Below are 22,034 nucleotides of genomic sequence, written 5' to 3'. Positions count from 1 at the left end.
AGTTCCATGTTCGAGTTTACCACACGGTGGTTAATTTGAGTGACATTGGAGCTTTGTAAGGTAGTTATTTCTTTTATGCATCTAGAGTTGAATACTTCATTACCATATTTAGAATGTGTCTTATTTGTATTCAGAGACAAAGTTTCTCATATTTTGGATACCTTATATATTTTGATGTCGAGTCATACTAGTTATGTTCTTACACTCTGACATTAGGTTTTGGGATTCGGTTGCTATCATTGACTATGTAATTTATCTTTTACTATATTTATGTGGTTTGACTTTGTTCTAGAGGTCTTGCCTTGGTTTTGGGAATTGATTTTTTATTTTGCATCAATTTGGTTATAGGCTTTATTGACAAGGCTTACCGCGCCAAGTGCCATCATGACCTTTAAATTTTAGGTCATGACAAATTGATATCAGAGCAACCAGATTCATTAGTCTCAACAGTCTAAGAAATGTGTCTTGTAATATTTTACGGAGCATTACATAAGCATCCATATTAATTTTCAAGAGGCTATAAAATATCTTTAGGATACTTTATTTATTTCATCTTATGTCATGCGGATTCATACCTTGTGTTCTAAGTTATAATTTACTTTTTTCTATGCAAATAGTTAGGACTAGGTCAAGTAAGGGTAGATATGCAAAGCCTTCATCACAGGAGAGAGCCTATTAGAGATCCCATTCTAGTGTGTGAGTTGCGTGTCGTGGATAGGCTTGAGTAGTGGATAGGAAAGAGGATTTGCACCATCTAAGATTAGTGTTGGGGGCTTTCCTCCCAAGCCCCAGATTGAGCATGTTGAAGACGTTGGGTCTACTCTGATTTCACTGAGTTTTTATACCCCACTATTGGAGGGATTATTGGTTCACTTGTTGACCTATTTGGAGGGTGCTCCTTTGGGTACTCCTGGAGTTCCTATAGTTTCAAGCATTGTACCTCTGACTATACTAGAGTCTACATATAGTATTCCTCAAGTTTTGAGTAGGGATCCTTTAATGGTACCTACTTCTACTTTTAGTACTCTCCATACTTTGAGTGTTCTTTATCCTTCATCCCCTGTATATGAGAATGCTATTCCAAGGTTAAGATTTTAGCCTTTATCTATGTTGCCTACTCAAGTGGGATCTCAACCTTCAATATTAACCATGCCTCCTCTTATTATGAGTACAGTTATGTCTTTTGATGATCATAAGAGGTTTAAGAGGCTCACTTATTTGGGTCCTCCTAGGTTTAGTAGTGTTGTGGACGAGGATGCCTAGGATTTCTTGATTTATTATCATGAGAAGTTACATAACTAGGTTTGCTTCAGTTTTTTTTATTGCATATACTATCTCTGATTTAAGGGGATACGTCTAAAGATTAGTAGAGGTTACTTACTGGTTGCAGACCTTTCAATTATCTTAAGATGACTTAGGATCCATTTGCTGAGGCCTTTATACGGAGGCCCATGCCTTCAATGTAAGGGATCGGATGAGGAATGAGTTTGATTATCTATAGTAGGATTCCATGACTGTTGCAGAGTATGATGCACACTTTCATGCATTATCTAGATATTTCTATGCCAGCATTTCCACCAAATCTAAGAAGAGTTGAAAGTTCGTGAAGGGGTTAAATATTTTTTTAAGTCTGCTATGGCTCAAATGGTTGTGTTTGGAATGTCATTTAAAAGTAGAATAGATCATGATGAGATGACTAAGGGTATTTTTTGTCATCTGAGAGAGGTGCCAAGAAGGTGCATCATTTGGGTGAGTTCAGAGGTTACCCTTCTTGAGGTAAGGATTCTAGAGATTTTCGTGGGTATCATAGTAGACCCGTGCAGGTAGCCTTGAAGAGTTCAGGTAGTGGATCTTTTAGTTCAGTAGTTTGCTATGTGTGTGATGAGACTGACCATCTGGCCAAGGACTATCCTCATCGTATGTTCAGGGCTACTTCTATTTTAGCTATGAAAGATAGTAGTTATACTAGAGGTGCTTGAGGTAGAGGTAGTAAAACTTGTAGTAGTGGTCGTGTAGCTATTCAGCAAGACGGTGGTCGTGGATAGTACTATGCTATATCCTCCAGACCAGAGGCATAGGCTTCTAATGGTGATATCACATGTATAATCCCTGTTTGTTTCAGATCTGAATCTATGTTATTTTATCTAGGATTAACTTTCTCCTATGTGTATGCATATTTTGATTTGGGATTTAATTCTGCTAGTGATCCTCTTGCCATGTTTATTCGTGTATCTATCGATGTAGGAAATTATTTAGTGGTGGATCGGGTGTACTGATCTTGTATTGTGACTTTCACGGGCATGAGACTTGGGTAGATTTGCTTATCTTAGACATGGTTGATTTCGATGTCATTCTAGGTATGGATTGGTTAGCTCCTTATCATGATTTCCTAGATTGTTATGCTAAGACTATAACTTTATCTCTATAGTATATACTAAGGATAACTTGGAAGGATATGTTTTATTTGGGTCCCAAGAGGTTTATATATTCTATTTAGATTCATCATTTGGTTGAGAGGGGATGTTTATGTTATTGGCTATTTTCCTTACACTAGTGTTAATTTACCTCCGTCTTTGGATTTTGTTTGTGTTGTACGTAACTTCATGAATTTTTTTTCTATGGATTTACCTGGCATACCTCCAGATCGTGATATTAAATTTGCCAGATCTAGAAGTCTCTGAAGTTATCGAGCTGGGCACGAAGCCTATTTCTGTTCCTCCTTATAGGATAATCCCATTCAAGTTGAAGAAATTGAAGGATTGGTTAACAAAGCTATTGGATAAGGGATTTATTTGACCTATTGTATCGTTGGGGTGAATTTGTCTTATTTGTAAAGAAAAAGGATGGGTTTATGCGTATGTGTATTAATTATTGACAGTTTAACATGGTAAACGTTAAGAATAATCATTCCCTTCCTCGTATTAATGATTGATTTGATCAGCTACAAAGTGTTTTAGTGTTTTCGAAGATTTAGTTGAGCTTCAGGTATCACCAATTGAGGATTAGACTTTTGGATATTCCAAAGACTATCTTTCAAACTTAGTACGATCATTATGAGTTTTTGGACATGTCTTTTAGATTGACTAATGCCCTAGCCACGTTCATGAAGTTGATGAACTGGGTGCTTTGACTGTATCTCGACTCCTTTGTTATTGTATTTATGGATAATATCTTAGTTTACTCCATGAATGAGGTGGATCATGAGGAGCATTTATTGATTATGCTGCAGATACTGAGGGATGAGAAGTTGTATGCTAAGTACTCCAAGTGTGAGTTTTGGTTGGAATCTGTCTCTTTCTTAAGTCACTAAGGATGGTATCATCATAGATCCAGCCAGGATTACAGCTGTTTATGATTGGTCTAGGTTTACTTCGCTGATCGACATTTGAATTTTTATTGGCTTGGCAAGTTACAACCGTCATTTTGTTGAGTTTTTTTTTCTATTGTAGCGTCATTGACCAAGTTTACTCAAAAGAAGATTTGTTTTAAGTGGTTTGATGCTTGTGAGGCAAGCTTCCAAAAGTTCAAGGGTTTGATGATATCATCTTCTATCTTGACTTTTCCTAAAAAGGGCATGGGTTTTACTGTCTTTTGTGATACTTCAGGTGTTAGGCTAGGTGTTATGTTGATGCAATAAGTTAAGGTGATGTGTATGCTTCTCGTCAATTAAAGCCTCATGAGAAGAATTATCCTACCCATGATTTGGAGTTGTGCGTTGTTGTTTTTGCTTTGAAGTGGCAAAGACACTACTTGTACAGATTCTATTGTAAGATTTTCTCAGATTATCGTAGCCTTCAATATTTCTTCACCTAGCGAGATCTTAATATGAGACATTACTATTGGCTTGAATTTCTTAATGATTATAAATTGATTATTCTCTATCATTCGAGCAAGGCTAATGTAGTTGCAGATGCCTTAACTAAAAGTTGACTAACATGGGAAGCTTAGTATATTTTTTGACCAAGGAAAGGCCTTTAGCCTTAGAGGTTCAGTCTTTATCTAACCAGATGGTTAGGCTAGATATTTCAATACTTGGGTATGTTATGGCATTCGCGGAGGCTAGGTCTTCTTTGATGGAGCAGATTCGAGCTCATCTATTTAATGATGTTACGTTGAGATTGATTCAGGCTAAGGTGTTTAGTGTTGAGCCTAAGGAATCCTAACTTGATTCACATGGTGTTTTGAAAATTGAAGGCCGAGTTTGGGTACAAAAAGTAGGTGATTGGATTAAATTGATCTTACAGGAGGCCCATTGTTTCAGGTATTCAATCCTTCTAGGAGTGACTAAGATGTAACATGATTTAAAACAACATTATTGGTGGGGTGGTATAAGGATGGATGTAGAAAATTTTGTAGCTCATTGCTTGTGTTACCAGTTTGTGAAGATCGAGCATTTAAGGCCTAATAGATTTCTTCAGAGGTTACCCATTCCAAAGTGAAAATGGGAATGGATCACCATGGACTTTGTGATTGGGTTTCCTCATACTTTTTGTAGTTCTGATAGTGTTTGGGTCATCATGGATCAATTAACCAAATTTTCCTATTTCGTCTCAGTTCAGGTCTCATTTAGTGCTGAAAAGTTGGCTCGTATCTATATTCATGAGATAATGCATCTTCATGGTGTGTCTGTGTCTATTATCTCAAATTAAGGTTTAGTGTTCACATCTCACTTTTAGAAGACCTTTACGGATGAGTTGGGTACGCGGGTTGATCTTCATAAAATATTTCACCCCAGACTGACAGGCAGTCAGAGCAAACTATTCAGGTACTGAAGGATATGCTCTATTCTTTTGAGATGGGTTTTGATGGATAGTGGAAGCAATATCTAGCTTTGGCGGATTTTGGATATAAAAATAGCTAACATTATAGTTTTGATATGACTCCTTTTGATGCATTGTATGATAGGGATTGATGCTCTCTAGTTTGTTGGTTTCAAGTTTCTGAAATTAAACCTAGGGGTACAAACTTTCTTTGTGAGTCCTTCGATGGTGTTCGGATCATTAAGGATGGGCTTTGAATGGCTCAGAGTAGGTTGAAATTCTGTAATACCCCGTACTTCTACTTAGTTTCAATTCGTCCCTAGAATATCAAAAAACTTGCTTCATAGATGAATACCTTTTTAGTACTTATGGTATTTTCAAGATTTTGACCTTTTTATTATGTAGGAAATTGAATAAGCTTTCCATCGATACCAAATTCGCCCAAATTCGACACTTGGGCGAAGAGTTAGAGCCATTTTAGTAAGATGGTATACCACCTAATACTTTAGCACGTCGCAGAGCCAACCAAAATGGCAATCGTCAAAATCCAGTGAGCCTCAGCGATTATGGCGTGTCGTGCTAAGGCTCAATTTCATAGTTGTCAATTTCCAGTGCACCAACGTGATTCCACCGCGTCACGGTGCCTTTTCAGTTCGTAACTAAGGTGGCAACTCGATTTCCACCACATCGCGCCACTAACCAGTTTCCCAGTCATCCAGTTTCTAGTGAGCTAGCCGATTTTACCGCATCACACCAGTAAGAAAAATAAAGATTTTTAGATTATGTTATTTAATTCCAAGGACCAATTGGTAATTTCCTAAAGCCCCTAATCAGCCTATATACAGGATTTAAAACCTTAATAGCCAAAAATTGCTCATTGTTTTCACTATTCCTCAAGAACAAAGGCATTCTCTCTCAAAAAATAGTAAACCCTAGCCCCCAAGTTTCAAAAGCAACCCAAGAATCCCTCTAAGAGTCTTCAAGAACTTCAAGAATCTAGATTTCTAGGTATGTTAGATGTTGATTCTTGGGTTCCTTCCACTCAAGAAGTTCAAAAATCCCTTTTTAAATTACAAAGATTGTTATTTATGAGTTTTGATGATTTATGTGAATTGAGATTAATGTTTATGATGTTGTTGAGTTTTAATTCATTTTTTTGTTGCAAAGTTCTAAACTTTGGTCCTAGTATGAGGTGAATTTCATGATATTCATAATAAACCCTACAAGATATGTTTTGATTGATATAAACATGTTAATTAGCTATATTGAATATTGTATTGAATATTGTATGATCAAAGTATGCTTCCCATATGTTTGATAAAATGCTTGTGTGAAGGAAATAGGGTCATTATAGCATGTTGACAAGAAACCCCAATTATGTATAAGTTCATGCAGGCCAAGTTTTTGTTGAAAAGCCTGAGTGAATGACTTTGATATGATACATGCATTCCTATTCATCTGTATTCCTTATTGAATGAGTTATAAGACCATAACATGTCTCTCTATACAATTACATGTTTAAGATCTCCAAGTGCTTCAAGAAATTTCCTCATTGATTGTATTGTGAATGATAGCCTATTTTCATATTATGAACGAGTTGTCCTGTCTTTTATTGTTTATATTATCGAGTCCTGGGGGTATTTATACTCAAAAATTTAGCTGATTTTCTAGAGCCAGTGTCAGTTTTCAAGATAACCTCAGTCATGCCAATCAGTACAACTCAGATAGTTGCAAAATTTCAAAAAACTTAGTGATCTCAATATCAGTAACATTACAGCTTTAGTTCAGTAACCAATTCAGAACTCAATAGTACTCCGTCAGTCAACGAAACCAAGTAAACTTAGTTTAGCTCAGTTAATCAGTACGATCAGTAACAGATTCAGCTCAGCCTAGTATAGTTTAAGAATCAGTTCAAAGTGTTTTAGTTGGAAGTAGAATTCTGCATCGAGTGAGCCTATGGATGGGAGCTCACCCGTTAGATAGGATTGAGATCCCTAGAAGCAATCCCTAAGTTCCAGAACTACAAAGCCACCATAGTTACCAGATATCACCCATTAGATAGGACTGACATACTCAGGGATCACCCATTAGTATAGGACTGATCTCAGGGGTCACTCGATAAATTAGGACTGAGCCCATAGCAGTTGTCCTTACCCGTTGCACGATACTGACACCCTTCCAACTGAGATTATAGGTCGGACCCTACTAGTTCAAATTTGGGGCATATCGGTTATATGACTACCTCCCACAGTCTCAATTTCAGTCTTAGTCTTTAGAATAGAACTCAGATAAGTATTACAGAAATTAGGACTGTCAGATACAGTCACTCAGCTTAGTAAAGAACTTAGATAGTTCCAAAGATTTAGAGATTACCAACTAGATAGGCTTGATCTCACATTCAGTCAATCATATTTACTATTAGTAGATTCAGAGATTACCCGCTAGATAGGCCTGATCTCAGATATAATCGACCAGTATTAGTAACCTTAGATATCAGTTATCAGTAGACCCAGTTATTCAGTATCTCAGTATTGGTAAACTCAATAATCTGTGTTGCTAGTATTTTAGTTATAGTTTATGCATTCATGCATGTATCCTTATTCAGCATACTCGTGTATTCTGATAGTATTGTTCATACATACAAACCTTTGCATTTAGCCTTACCTCATCTAGCGTACTAGTACATTTAAAGTACTAACGCATACTTTTCTTTTGCACTATGATATCTTATACCATAGGTTTAGAAACAGGAGCTCCAGAAAATTATTAGCAGTTTAGACTTATCCAGCAGCAGTAGACTTAGTAGTGAGTCCTCATCATTCGAGGATGTTCTTTATTTCTGTATTGCATTAGATTCAGTATTTCAGTAGACGGAGTTAGTCGGGGGTTTGTCCCATCAACTCCAAGTTCAGATAGTTTAGAGGCTTTTAGACTAGAAATTCAGATAGTAGTTTTAGTTTTGGTATTTTTTTATATAGTTGTAACTCAGTTTGAACCTTATGGCAAGTTTTTTGCCAACTTTTTGCGTTATTATAGTGTACTATTCAGTTATTACAGCAGGTACTAGAAAAGGGTTAGCTTATGCTCCTTTGAGATTATAAGCACCGTGTAGCATCCGGAGCTTAGAATATGGGGCATTACAAGTTCTATGTAGATCCTAAACTTTGTACCTTGTGATTTAGTGTTAGTGATCAATTCTTTCTTTGGGTTTCACCCATGAAGGGTGCAATAAGGCAATCTTAGACCTAGGTAAATTGGTCCATTTGAGGTTCTTCGAATTATTTGTATGTGTCTTATGAGTTGGCTTTTCCCTCAGATTTATCAGTTGTTCATCTACTTTTTCATGTATTTATACTTCGGCCTTACATTTCAGATGATTCTCATGTCATTCGTTGGGATTCAGTTCAGTTAGATGAGAGGTATCTTTTGTTGAAGAGGCTATCTGTATCTTGGCTAGGAAACTTCGACGGTTCCATTCTAAAGATATTTTGGTGGTTAAGGTCCAATGGAAATGTAGACCTGTAGATGAGGGTACTTGAGAGGTCGATTCTGATATGCATAGTTCTTATCCTCGGCTTTTTGCTGATTCAGATATTTCTCTTTCCTTTAGCTCATAGATGAACTAACTTTTTAGTGGTGGATGATGTAATGACTCAATTTTTGGTGATTTATGTGAAATATTAAATTCTATGTGATCTGATCTTTTTACCCCTCCTCATGATTACTTTGTGATATTTCTGCAGTGTGAAGATGGTTAGCATAGTTTCTGGTGCATTTCTATGTGATTTATATGATATTGTAGTTTTTGGTGGCTTGAGAAGCCTTATAGTTGACTTCAGTTAACATTTACTAATATGTGCATCAGATAAAAAATGGACTATGCTAGCAAATCCAAAATATCAATTTTAGGGTGGTAACATGGTTGGCATGGTTTTATGACTTTTATATCTCATTTTGACCCTCGATTTGGAAAGTTGTGAAATTTGATTTCTGGGGTCAACTTTGTAAAAATAACATTTTTGAAAAATATGATATCGCCATTCAATTCGGAGCATCAAATTTTATAAGGTGGCATATTTCATTTGTGTTTGTGAGATTTCGGATGAATCCCAAGGAGTCCGCAGAGACTTGGAATTCTCCAATTCTCCAGCTGGTGCACCACTCAGCTGTTGCACTCGTGTAAGTGATACTTTGGGTCCTTACGTAGGTCAGTAAATTAGACCAAGTGTCTCATATTTGATTTCTTAGTCGAAATTGCGAGCCGCATAAGTAATACTTTGGTCGCTCGCGCGACTCGTCAAATAAGACCAAGTATCGCATATGCAACATCTTGGTCGCAATCGCAAGCCCAGCGCAATCGATGGTCGATTTGCTTATGCGATACCTACCCTCAGGCAAGGTATTGCGTATGTGACATCTGGTTATGTAAGCGGTAGTCACTTAAATGATCTGGTGATTGCGCATGCGATGCCTGGGTCCTATAAATACCCATGTTTCGCTATTTCTTCACTATTTTTTATGCTTGGAGCATAGCTTTCATGATTTTGAGTAATTTCTTTCATTTTTAAGCTTGGATAAGATCCAAAACACCTATTCTAACTACTTTCCTCCAATTGTATCATTTTATTCATGTATAAATGCAGATTTTAAAGTGCAAAATTGGATTTTTGACCTAGAAGGCCTAAAAATTAATTCTCCGATAAACTTTGATTTCAACCCGTTTTCACTTAGGTGGGTTTCTAATCATATAAATATTAATTTTCTCTCAATTTCATCTTCAAAACAACTCTAATTCTAAATTTTTAAATATATTTCAGTGGTTTTGTCGGTAAAGCTTAAAAGTGGTTTTATGTTGATTTGGACCTCATTTCTAATTCATTTTTGCTTGGGTTTTCAGCTGCAGACTCTTAAGAGTATGGGTAACATGTTCCAAAAATAGAATTAAAATTTTATCCTACTTTTTCAAAAACTCATTTTGGGGGTCCGTTTTGACTCCGATACAAAAATAGGCAATATGGGTACCATTGTCTTTCTCTTGATGCATAGATTATATATTTCTTTGTCTTTGTTGATTTCGAGTCCATTCGTGGGAGTAAGGCTTCGTATTAAAGGCTTAAAGACTAATTTCGACATTCAAGATAGGTTATGGCGTAACTATCTTTAGATTAGGCTAGGTAGTTAATGCCGATATAAAATCATGTTAAGGGTGTGGGAACTAATAATGAAAATGGCTATACTTATCATATTGTGCTTCTGTTGGTGTCTATATATTGATGTCATTTGGTGGAACTTGGAACATTATTTTCTATGTGTGACCGTATGGGATCCTATGTGACATTATTGGCCTTGTGTACGCCAAATTAATTCGATCTTATTAGATGAAAAATCCTAATATGGTATCAATGATGTACTTTAATGTATTTTTTTATTGGCATATGGATTATGTTGTAATTCATGTATGGTTGGAAATATTGAGTGAATATTTTGCTCATTTGGTTGTTATATTGGTTGGACATGAAAATACTTATTCTGGTTGGTTGTGAGCATTACGTCCTCATATCACATACATTTATGAAACATTGTTACCATCGTGGAAATGCTGGAAACACCGACTTTTTCTGACAAAAAATATAACATCTTTAAAACTCTCTACTGATGGATGTGTCGGAGATGACATATGGTTATTAGTTGTATACGATTTAACGAACAACCCATGGATCCTACGTCAGGAATATTTAGCTCCATAGGTATATATATATATGTCGTGCGACAACCTCGGGCATCATTATCATTATCATCATCATCTTCATTACATTGTATTTACTTTGTACTTTTCTGTGATATATTATTTTCCTTGATGTGATACCTGTCTATGTGTATTTCTTCCTTCGTATTTGTATGTGTGATATCTGTATACTTGTATTTCTCTCTCGTATTGCTATGATGTATGTGAATTTTATAGAAATGTTAGTGGATACAGTGTGGGCTTTCGTTTGGGATATTTTCTTGTTGCAGGTGACGTGTCCTTAGTATGTATTTTGTATACTTCATTTTCTACTTTGCTCAGTACTTAGCATACCTACTGAGTACAAGTAGACTATACTCACCTCTATTTCACCTTTTCGGTGTAGATCAAGATTTGAGTGTACCTCATGGTGGTTGATATGGGCAATATTGGAGCTTTTTGAGGTAGTCGTTGATTTCATGCGTCCAGAGTTGACTACTGTCTTCCCTTATTTAGACTATGTCTTCAATTTCATTCAGAGACATAGTTGTTCCTATTTTTGATACAATATGTATTTTGATCTCGAGTTGTACTAGTTATGTTCTTACACTGTGACATAAGGTTTTGAAATTTAGATGGTATCATTGACTATGTATTTTCGCTTTTACTATATTTATGTGGTTCGACTCTGTTCTAGGTGCCTTGTCTTGGTTTCGGATATTGATTTTCTGTTTTGCATCAGTTTGGGTGATAGGTTTACTTGTCTAAGACTTCCGCGTTAAGTGCCATCATGACCTTCGGTGTTTGGGTCACGAGATGTGGTCAGTGGCTCCTGAATCTACACACCATGATGTAGTAGAACAACTACTAAACATGTTTCAACGACAAGTGAAAGTGAATCTAACTTGTTTTTCTTCTTGGCTAGGAAAACTGGACAATGTTTCTTCCAATTGCCTAAAAATATTGCAATGAAAGCACTTGCCGTTAGGTTTTTTCACGCCACTGATTAGGCTTCAACTTTCTTAGCATTGTGAGTCATTTTCTTTTTCTTTTTATCTTTCGATTTAGAAGTAGAACTTTTCTCAGTAAAATTATGACTATCAAGTTTATTTTGACTCAAAATAGTACTAAAGGAGGTAAAACGAAACATATTGCATCTGAGATTGAAAAACATTACAATAGATCAACAACATAGTCATATAAACATTGAACGATTAAATTCAAACTCATCACATACATTTATATGCATGCATATCAAATAGCCAGTCAATGAGATTGGAGAACTACTCATGTGATACACATATATAATGACCGATTATTCACTCCATAAACTTTTACTGACCAAACTCAGATGAAGAGTATACTGTTAGTTTAAATGAAAACCTTCTCTTGTTACCTTGATACAATCATATATTTCTCAGTTTAGGAGAGTTAATACAGATTATGAAACTAGCGATTAAATACTTAATGACATGTACTAAATTCATCCGATAGGGAGAAAGGTTTAAGCCAACAGATAAACTTAATAATTTATTACTATTTAATCTGGGTAATAATGGGGATGAACCCTTAATGCCAAAAAATATTTCTTTTAAATTAATATACCTGATAGTTTAAGATATTATGTTTTCTCCTTTTGGATGAAAATCTTTAATATCTCTTCTAATCGGCACCTATTTAGGACAATATATACACAATACATAGAACTAATTTCAATGACTCAAATAAATTGACAACTATTATAGATTAGATTTACTAATCATAATTCTCAATTTATGTATTTGTGATCTCATATGTATAAAGCATTAAATCTATTCACAGTGATTCTTCATAAATAACCCACTTTAATAGTAAATATTTATTAATCATAATTGATAACTTATAACTTAAACAACTTCAATTCTGTACGAGAAGTAGCGAATAGTGCCTTGTAAAAAACACCAATAGACTGTAAACCCCATACTTGTTGTCTCTAGGAAAAAAAATGAAGTGGTAGCTCAAAGTCAAACAAAACTTTTTTCTTTGTAGTTTTAAAAGTTTTCTGCCACCACTCTTTAATTTAAGCCAACAACAATTTTGCTTTAGTTTTAACAAATGGCAATGTAGGTAAGAAATTGTTAGATCCATGCATTTACAAACAAAATACGGAGCCACGATATCCTGCATGTCCCTAAAACTCTCCATGATATTTTCATTTTGATTTTCTTCTTTATTCTTACCAGATATCAATTAATTAAGTAACCATGTTTTTTACCACTTAAAGCTGACTCAGAAAAACAAAATAGACAAACATAATCACTCATATGCATATCTTATGTTATCTATTTAGATGTAAGAAGACTCTTGATGCCAATCATTGGAAAACAGGCAGTAAAAGCAGATAAACAAGATCACTTACATGTAATATAGACAACCAATAAAACCACATAGTTCACGCAAATGATACTTAAAATTAAACAAAAATATCTCTTGAAGTGTGAGAAAATATCTTCAATTGAATCCATCTTCGAATTTGTGGTCTTCTACAGTGATCTTAAGTTAACACCCTAACTCTCTAAATACTTGGGTGGTCATGTACTAAATGAAAAACTTAATTCTTAGGCTAGGGAATTCATATTTATAGAGAAACTCTCCCAAAAGGCATATCGTCAATCTTTATACCGAGACATGAATTCCATCAACTAACTTATTATTTCTTCAATATATATATTATTGTTATTCAATCTATCAGGAATATTGACCCTTCACAGAATCTCACCTTTTAATAAATCAAAACGATAAATAACAGATACAAATCATAATAGTTATATCAAGATTGAGGATATAAGTGCATTTAATATCTTAGAGAATATGTTTTTATCAGTCAGCGTAAAACTACTATCATTACTTGGTCTTGTTCAATACTTACAAAATGTACTAGCACAAGAACTTAGAACTATACCATTCTCGTCACCAAGATAAATTATATGTATTCTCATGCAAAAATATTCTGATGGTTTGACCGCTATCTACGATTCTGAACTATAACTTTAACCTATTAGACCCAATGATTTAATCTTTTGTGTATAAGCTACACTCTAACACCAAATTATACACTATATAAGTTGAGGACACATATATGAAAATAATCTATTTAAAGTAACGATATGTTGAATTGAATAAATAAATAAATAAATAATCATTCAATAAATAATACTACATCAAAATCACATGGTTTATAGTATATGCTAACAACTATATTTGTAACTTGCCCGACCTTCTAGAACTTTAGCAACAAGAGGTCAAGTCTTACCTAAATTCTGGAAGAAAGGAAATTTGGTAATAGTAAACATGTTAATAGTCATTTATATCATAAATAACTTTCTCAGAAGGGTATAAACAACTATGAAGGGTAGTGTTTGTACACTTCTATAAGAACCAAAGTACTGCGATAGATATAATAGCCATGACACTTTTAAACTTCTTATTACCATGTGCATTTCTCCATTTTTCAATTGTTTGTTTGATTTCAGTCATGGATCTTGTAGACTAGTAGTACTTGCAAAATAACACCATACATTTTTTACTAATTCACCGGTAAGGAAAAGATGGTATAAAAGTTTAGGGTAGATAATGCTCAACAAAGACAATTAGGATCTGCAAAACAATCCCATCTAGAAATAGGGAGACCACATGAACCTTGGTGGTACAAATCCTCCAACCTAAGAAACCAGATTTAAAAGGTAATCATTTTACCTAAATCTTACTATATTGGATATACTCTTCCTTTATATTTCTTAATAACTTCAAAGTAGAGCTTATCTTGAATTTCCTTGTGCTGTTGAGTAACCACCATGGCCTGTCAACCTTATTTATGGGAATGAAATTACTTATTTGCACTACAATATGATCAACTATTCTTTCTCGAAAAATATGTTGCAATCTCTCACTTTATCAGCCTACTTCATCATCAACTCCTTTATTTACACTATTCAAGCTTAATTTGAAATTCAAGATCTTGATGTAATGGACCAAGATTGATTTAATTTTCAAACCAGATGTTAGTAGTGCCTCCTCTAGGTTCCCACTAATTATGCTTTCCTAATATGGTTCTATTATCTATCATTCACTTCCATACTTGAGAACCCCTCTTTCAAAGTACTAAAGTGGGAATTTCATACTTACCAGCTTTGACTTCTATCATAACTAAGTAAACATAAACTTGAAAAAACAAAAAAGTGATCAACAACCTAGACTCCTTTATCCCTTGGTAAAGAAAACATCATGTCAAGAAACCTGGTATTTTCTTTCCCCTGTTTCTTTATTGTTCCAAAAGAATCTGACAAAAATCTTGTATAACTTATTAATTACACATTTAGGAGAAACAATTGCTGACAAGATATGGATAGGTATGCTTTGCAACACACTATGAATTAATGTAGTCTTAACACCATAAGATCGCATCTTTCATTCCATGTTTGGAGCTTATTTTTCACCTTATTAATGAGCCCATTATAATCACTTTTCCTTTTCTTAGTATGGGTGATAGACACCCAAACTATGATAAGATACCCATATTACTATACTTCTATTCCGGATCTAAAAGTTCAATCAAAAAGTCAACCTTGAGCTCCCATGGTAAAAACTAGAATTTATTAGAAAAATAATTTATCGATAACTTAAGGAGTTAAAATCTAATTTTTCATCAAAAAATGGGGTTAAAACTGACCTTGAAGACCTCAAAATAACATTCTTTAACTTTATCAATAAATCCAAAATTTTCAATTTGTAAACAAAGTTTAGAAGATAAAATAATCAAATAAATGGAAAACATTAAAATATTTACTTAGAAACTTACCAAACAAAGAAATATTGAAAATCACCTTTTGAGTCTCTTAGATCAAGGTAAAAAGATTTTTCTTAATATAATTACAAAATAGAAAATATATGGAGGGAGACATAAACCTTACCTCCAGTCTTAAGGCGATTCATAAGTCAACTAGCCTATGAAGGTCGATCAACTTATTTCCATTACTAGAAAGTTAAACCTAGAACTAAGCACCTAAGAAGAAAGGACTTTTATTATTACATTATTTTATGAATGCATAACGAAGGGAGGCTCTCCCCTTACATCATAAGAGAAATTTTAACCAAAACTAGATCACTTCATAAAATCTATAAACTAAGATAAATAGCTCAAATGAAGATAATTAGTAAAATAAGAGGAACCAATGGTAAAAGATTCAAAAAGGTCAAGAGATGAAAGGTCTATGGAGGGATTCTTTATCATATTTATCTTTTTCTATCTAAAACTTGGCATCCCCTTGTTATCAAGTGTAAACCAACCTCTAGTCTCTTGAGTTAAGTGTTGGTAGGTGTAGAAGTATTGACTAGAGTCAATTGAGTTACTATACTTTGAGAGTGTAGCTGCTACAAAATTTGTTTCTCTATACATGTGTTTTCATTGAAAAACATCAAGTGCATTGACCAAGTATTGTAACTCAATAATGATCTTGTTGGTGCTCCAAAGTAAAGTGATGTCATGCTTAAGCCACTTAATGAGTAATTTAGAATCAACCTCTATATTGACCCTACTGTATCCTTGTTGAATGCACCAGGTAATCCCAAAGATTGAAACTTGTACTTCTGCCTAGTTTTTAGAACCAATGCCTAAAGTTGCAATAAATGCATATATTTTATTTCCCTTATAGCTCGAATAATACCTTCTGTACCAATCTTTCTTAGATTACTGATAACACTACCATTTGTATTAAGTTTCACAGGAAAAGGAGGTTTCAACCACTTAACTTGTATTACTTTCACCTTATGCAAATTATTTTTCAACTAAAAGAATTAGGTCCGTCCAGTTGCAAGGTCATCAAAGATAAGGTCAATAAGTGGTAAAGATAATATTGAGGTCTTTGACAATTAAGTACTTTACTCAAGAAGAAATTAATGATGTGCCCTTATATTTACTAGTACATCTATTTTTCCACATGCTTCTATCGATGAACATGGGAGTGGTTTGAATTATAAGTTAGAGAGCTTCATTGTTATGCTCAGAAATCCACCATTTCATGAGTAGAGTTCTTAAAGGAATAACAACATGTTCAAGGCATGAGAAACTAGAGAAATATTTCTAGATATGTTTTGTAATATTTCCAAAAACAAATATGTGATATATAGTTTCAAGCCCAGAATATAACAACAAATACAAGTTGCATGATCAAGCCCAAAGAATATAATTGTTTCATTTGTAGGAAATCTTCTTTAAGAGCTCTGCAGATGTTAAATCAGTCCTTGAAAGGTATATCCTTATGCCACGTGAGAGTACTAGAAAGGGTCTTGTTCTTCTTCTTCTAAACAACATTCTAAGCTGATGAATAAGATAACTTCCCATCAGAATTCAATTTCTAAATATCCTTATTAAGAACTCCATCATGATAATTGAGGTAGGTGTTGAGAATTGTGTGAATGAGAGCTTGAGTTGTATGCTGCCTAACACTATCTTCATCCTAATTTACATTAGATAAGAGTTGAGAAACTGTCATATTATTTAACCGGGGAAGATAATCATTCTGATAAAAAATTAGTCCCATACCAAGTCAGTCATCCCACCAAACTGAGCAATTTATAGAATTTAGCAACCACTAGATATAAATTTTAGTAATGCTTTTATTGATCATCATGTGTACAAATAAAGGATTGTTCAGTGTCCTATTTGTTTATCACACCATTAGCTCATTTGCAATATTTGGTCTTAAAATTTCTCCCCAAAATGATTGTTTTAATATGAAAATACACCATTGTTGACATTGCAACAATCTCCCCATAATTTAATTATTTAGTTACAAAGCTTCAAAAATTAAGTTTTAGGGTTTTAAACCTCAAAAAGGATATTTTAAACCATGTGTCTCCTTCTTTATAAGTTTGAAGCATCAATTATGATCACAATACAGACCTGTCCCTGCCCATCAAAAACATAAGTGGTGCACTACAAATGCCATAAAGAACCCTTAAACCAACTCATCATCCTTCCCTTTCACGATCGCAAAAGACATTTATAATTGTGATAAACCTTAAATATGCTACTCCATGATAAGAGCCTCAAAAATGGGTAGAAAAATTGATAGATTACGAACAATAATGAAGGACTAAAATACCTCTAAAACATACTCTCGAGATTCATTTGGAATCCTGTGAACACATACCAACTATTCTGCTAGACTAAATTTAATGTTACGGACTCAATGGTTCAGTTAGAATCACCAGCGAAAATAATTATTAACATATATTGAAAAAGTAAACTCTAGGCCATTATTTACCAATTTTCTAACCAACGACTCATAGTACTATCCAACACCCAAGGACTTAAACAAAAAATTCAACTAATCAAAAAAATTGCATTCTAGACCTAATAGAACAAATAGAATTTTCATACAACGCCTAAATAACCAAATGTCTACGAAAGTTTACCCTATCAACTTCAAAACCATCCAAATATGATATTATCTCAACTCAACCAGCTACCTCGAGAAGCACTATGATGACCCAATTTATGAGTCATAATGAAACCTACTAAATCCTGTTAGTAGTTAAGCCAAACCTTAGACCGTAGCTATTATAAATGGACTAACTTGGTGGAAATTACCTCTAAAGAAAGAATTAAACAATTCAATACATAAATAAGTAAGGCAATAGAAATGGTCTAAAAGGTAGACATAACATAAACAAAACCATCCCACGACCTGGCCACGCCAGTAGAAAAGCTACTATAAATACAACCCAAATTCTAGAATAGTCAATACAATCCTATCTCAAAACTAGAGACTAGACATAAGTATGATAGAAAGAAATGGGGAAACTCTAACTTCAAAAGCTCACCCAATCTCCAAAATCAACCATAACATAATTATTAAATCAGCAATAAGTAGTACTTAGATCTGCACCAAAAAGGTACAGAAGTGTAGTATGAGTATCAAAAACTAGGGGTACTCAGTAGGAATCATCAGCCGATTGAGCTAAATCATGACATATATACAATAAAATGTAAGATAACATAACTAAAGGATATGTCGGGATTTCATATCACATTTGATGCTCAAAGTAAGGAATTTATACTTGGACTTAGGTTATTTTGTTGGATATGATGAGTTTTTTGCATGATTGCAGAGAAACTAGGAATTAAGTGGCCTAAACTAAAAATAGAAGAAAGTTCTTTGAGAAAGTAAAGTAATGTTCAAGTTACGAGTTATTAAATCTCTATACGACTCGTGGCTCAACTTGTAAGGTAGATAATGTCTACAAGATGGTTGAAAAGCTAAGTAGAAGGTGACTACGACTCTTAAAGAGTGGATACGAGAAATGGTATATGACTGTAATGACCACAATAAGCAAAGCTGAAGATCTGAAAAGAAGTAAAGAAAGGCTACAAGTTTTCAAGACCAGCTATGATTCTTAGTGGCTAATTGTATTAAGACCAGTGTTGGAATCCATGAAGACATGTGCCTCAAAAGGTTATGAGAGAAGGCTATGAGTCGTAATGATTGATTACGACTCATTGTGAGGAATCATGAAGTTGATAGAACCAAGTGACATGAAGGAGAGGTGATACTAGAGTGACTACGAGTAACACCCTATGACCCATAAGGTGACAATATGAGGCTTGGTTACTGAAGACAAAATGAAGCTACGAATGCAGGCAGCGAGTTGTAAGGAAACCTAATGACTCGTTGCCAAAGGCATTACCACTGCCGACTTAAATTTCCTAGCCCATTTTTATTAGAATTTATTTGATTTTTTTTAGATACTACAAATACTCTAGTGTTATGTCTTTATTATGTTACGTACTTTTATAATTTTTTTGATAAATTCCCTTACTTAGACTATTAATATTTTGTTCTTGAGATTTTGTGTTCATATTCATTTGGAGATTTTACATTTTATTCTTTCATTATTATGCAATTAATTATATATCTTCTTCATTGATTATCATGGTTCTTTGCATAAGTATGAGAAACTAAATTTCAGGACTAGGGTTGTGAGAACCCTAGAGGATTAACCAGCTAAGGGATGTAGGAGATTTATCCTTTCTATTATATCAACATGTATTGTAATATTCTTCATATTACTTACTCCCAAGCTACCACAAAAGCTTAAGTATTTCACATATTTGAAAATATCCTCACCAGGGAGTATGAGATTGGGAAAAGGAGAATTTTAATAGTGCTTTGAGGCTATCAACCCTCATCTAATCAACTTGAGACTCAAAAGATAAGAGTTGTACTTAGGTTATCAACAAGGGTTAGTAAGGTAATTCGTTGTGACTCATAAGGTCAAGGGTGAGATTTATCAACACGTTCACAAAATAGTTGATAATACATTGCTTTTCAACTTTGCATGCAGAGTAGTGGGTTAGGTGGATTAAGTACAAGAAATTTACAGAGTTGAGAAGCCATGGGGAACACAGTCCTAGTGTTCATCTTCCCTTGCTTACAAACTTAATCCTTCGATTTCATCTCTATGTTATCGATGAATTTTGAATCCCCCATTTATTGTTCCACACTACTCATAAATTTGGTCAAGTTTGAGAGACTATTCCACTATTTCTTATGGTTTTGATCCCAATATTGTTTGGGTTACTATATTTGACATTGGCCGCACATAATTCATTGGAGGTTAGTTTTTGGGTAACATTAAATTTTAATAGCATTGTCGGGAAAGACGGTATTGAATTACTGACTGAGGTTGGTGAAGTTCATGGGTTTTATTTTCTTTCCATAGTTTGGTATACGCCAGTGTATGCCTAGCACTAGGATTCAATGAAATACCTTACTCCTTATTGATCAAGAATCCAAAAGAATTTTGCAAACACTAAGAAAGATGTTAGAGCATCCTCGTGATGGTATTCTAGCAAAAGTTCCTTTTGCTATACCTCCGCTTGCTCTAGGTGATCCATAGAATGTTGCTAATAGATAGATGAAACTAATAATAGTAGATATAGATGAATAATATAGAAGAGTGGCTTAGGAAGCTAAGTTGTCTCAGGACACACAACTAGCTAGGCCAAGACTAGTAGTTGATCAACTACAATAGTCGACAGTCGTGAAGATAGAGCTCATAGAGGTAGAGCTCGAGTGATCCCAGCCTATCAATATCTCCCACCATATGATGTAGATGAAGACATAGGTTATGTTGGTCCTACAAAGATAGGTTATATTCAACTGGAACTAGATTATATTCCTAGTATAGAACATCAACGATTACTAAATCCCTTTATGAAAGAGGTGGTGAAGAAAGAGATCATTAAGTGTTAGATGCTAATGTTGTTTATCCTTTTACGGATAACAAGTGGTTTAGTTATGTTTAGTGTGTCCCAAAGAAAGCTAGAATCACTATTGTGCCAAATGAGAAAATGATCTCATGCCAATAAGACCAGTCATAGGTTGTACTATAGGAAGCTGAGTACATGGACTCAAAAGGACCACTTCCCAATACCTTTTATGGACCAGATACTGGATTAATTTGTGGTAAGGGGATGGTATTATTTTTGGGATGGTTATTCGAGATACAATCAAAACATGATATCCCCAGAAGATCAGGAGAAGAAAACCTTTACCTGCCCATATAGGACCCTTGATTTTAAAAGAATAAAATTTGGGTTTTGTAATGCTCCAACTATATTTCAGAGATGTATGATATCCATATTCTCTAACATGGTATAAAACACCACTGAGGTATTTATGAATGATTTTTCTAGAGTTGTAAATTCTTTTGATGGCTATTTGACCCACTTGGATAATGCTCTACGTAGATGTAAAGAATGTAACTTTGTACTTAGTTAGGAAAAATGCCACTTTATGTTGAAAGAATGAATTGTTCTTGGGTACAATATCTCAAAAAAGAGGCATAGAGGTTGAGAAGGAAAAGATTGAAGTAATTGAGAAATTTCCATCACCAATTTCAGTGAAAGAAGTTTGGAGTTTTTAAGATATGCTGGTTTTTACAGGTGATTCATCAAGGATTTCTCAAAGATTGAAAACCCTTTATTCAAGATTCTTGAGAAAGAGGTGAAGATTGATTTTGATGAGGCATACCTTAAACCTTTCGAGTGGTTGAAGGAGCGGATGGTGAAGAACCCTATCATTGTGTCTCCTTATTGGTCTCTAACATTTAAGGACATGTGTGATGCAAGTAGTATGGCTCTAGGTGCTGTCCTAGGCCAAAGGTAAGAAAAGATTCTACACTCTATCTATTATACTAGCAAGGAATTAAACCCTGCTTAGAAAAATTATACTATGACTGAACAAGAGCCACTATCAGTGGTTTTTTCCTTTATGAAATTTTGGTCTTATTTGATTGACACTAAGGATGTTGTGTACCATGCAACATTGAGATAATTAATGGTGAAGAAAGATTCAACGCCTAGATTGATCCGTTGGGATCTCTTGTTGCAAGAGTTCAATTTTGAGCTTAAAGACTGTAAGGGTACAAAGAATCAAATTGTTATTCATTTGTCTAGACTTAAGGATGAAGCTATACAGAAAGTAAGGAATGGGCTTGAATAAATT

This window comes from Capsicum annuum, chromosome 8, assembly GCF_002878395.1.
Source record: "Capsicum annuum cultivar UCD-10X-F1 chromosome 8, UCD10Xv1.1, whole genome shotgun sequence".
In the NCBI taxonomy this organism is placed as follows: Eukaryota; Viridiplantae; Streptophyta; class Magnoliopsida; order Solanales; family Solanaceae; genus Capsicum; species Capsicum annuum.
Note: the sequence above shows the minus strand (reverse complement) of the source record.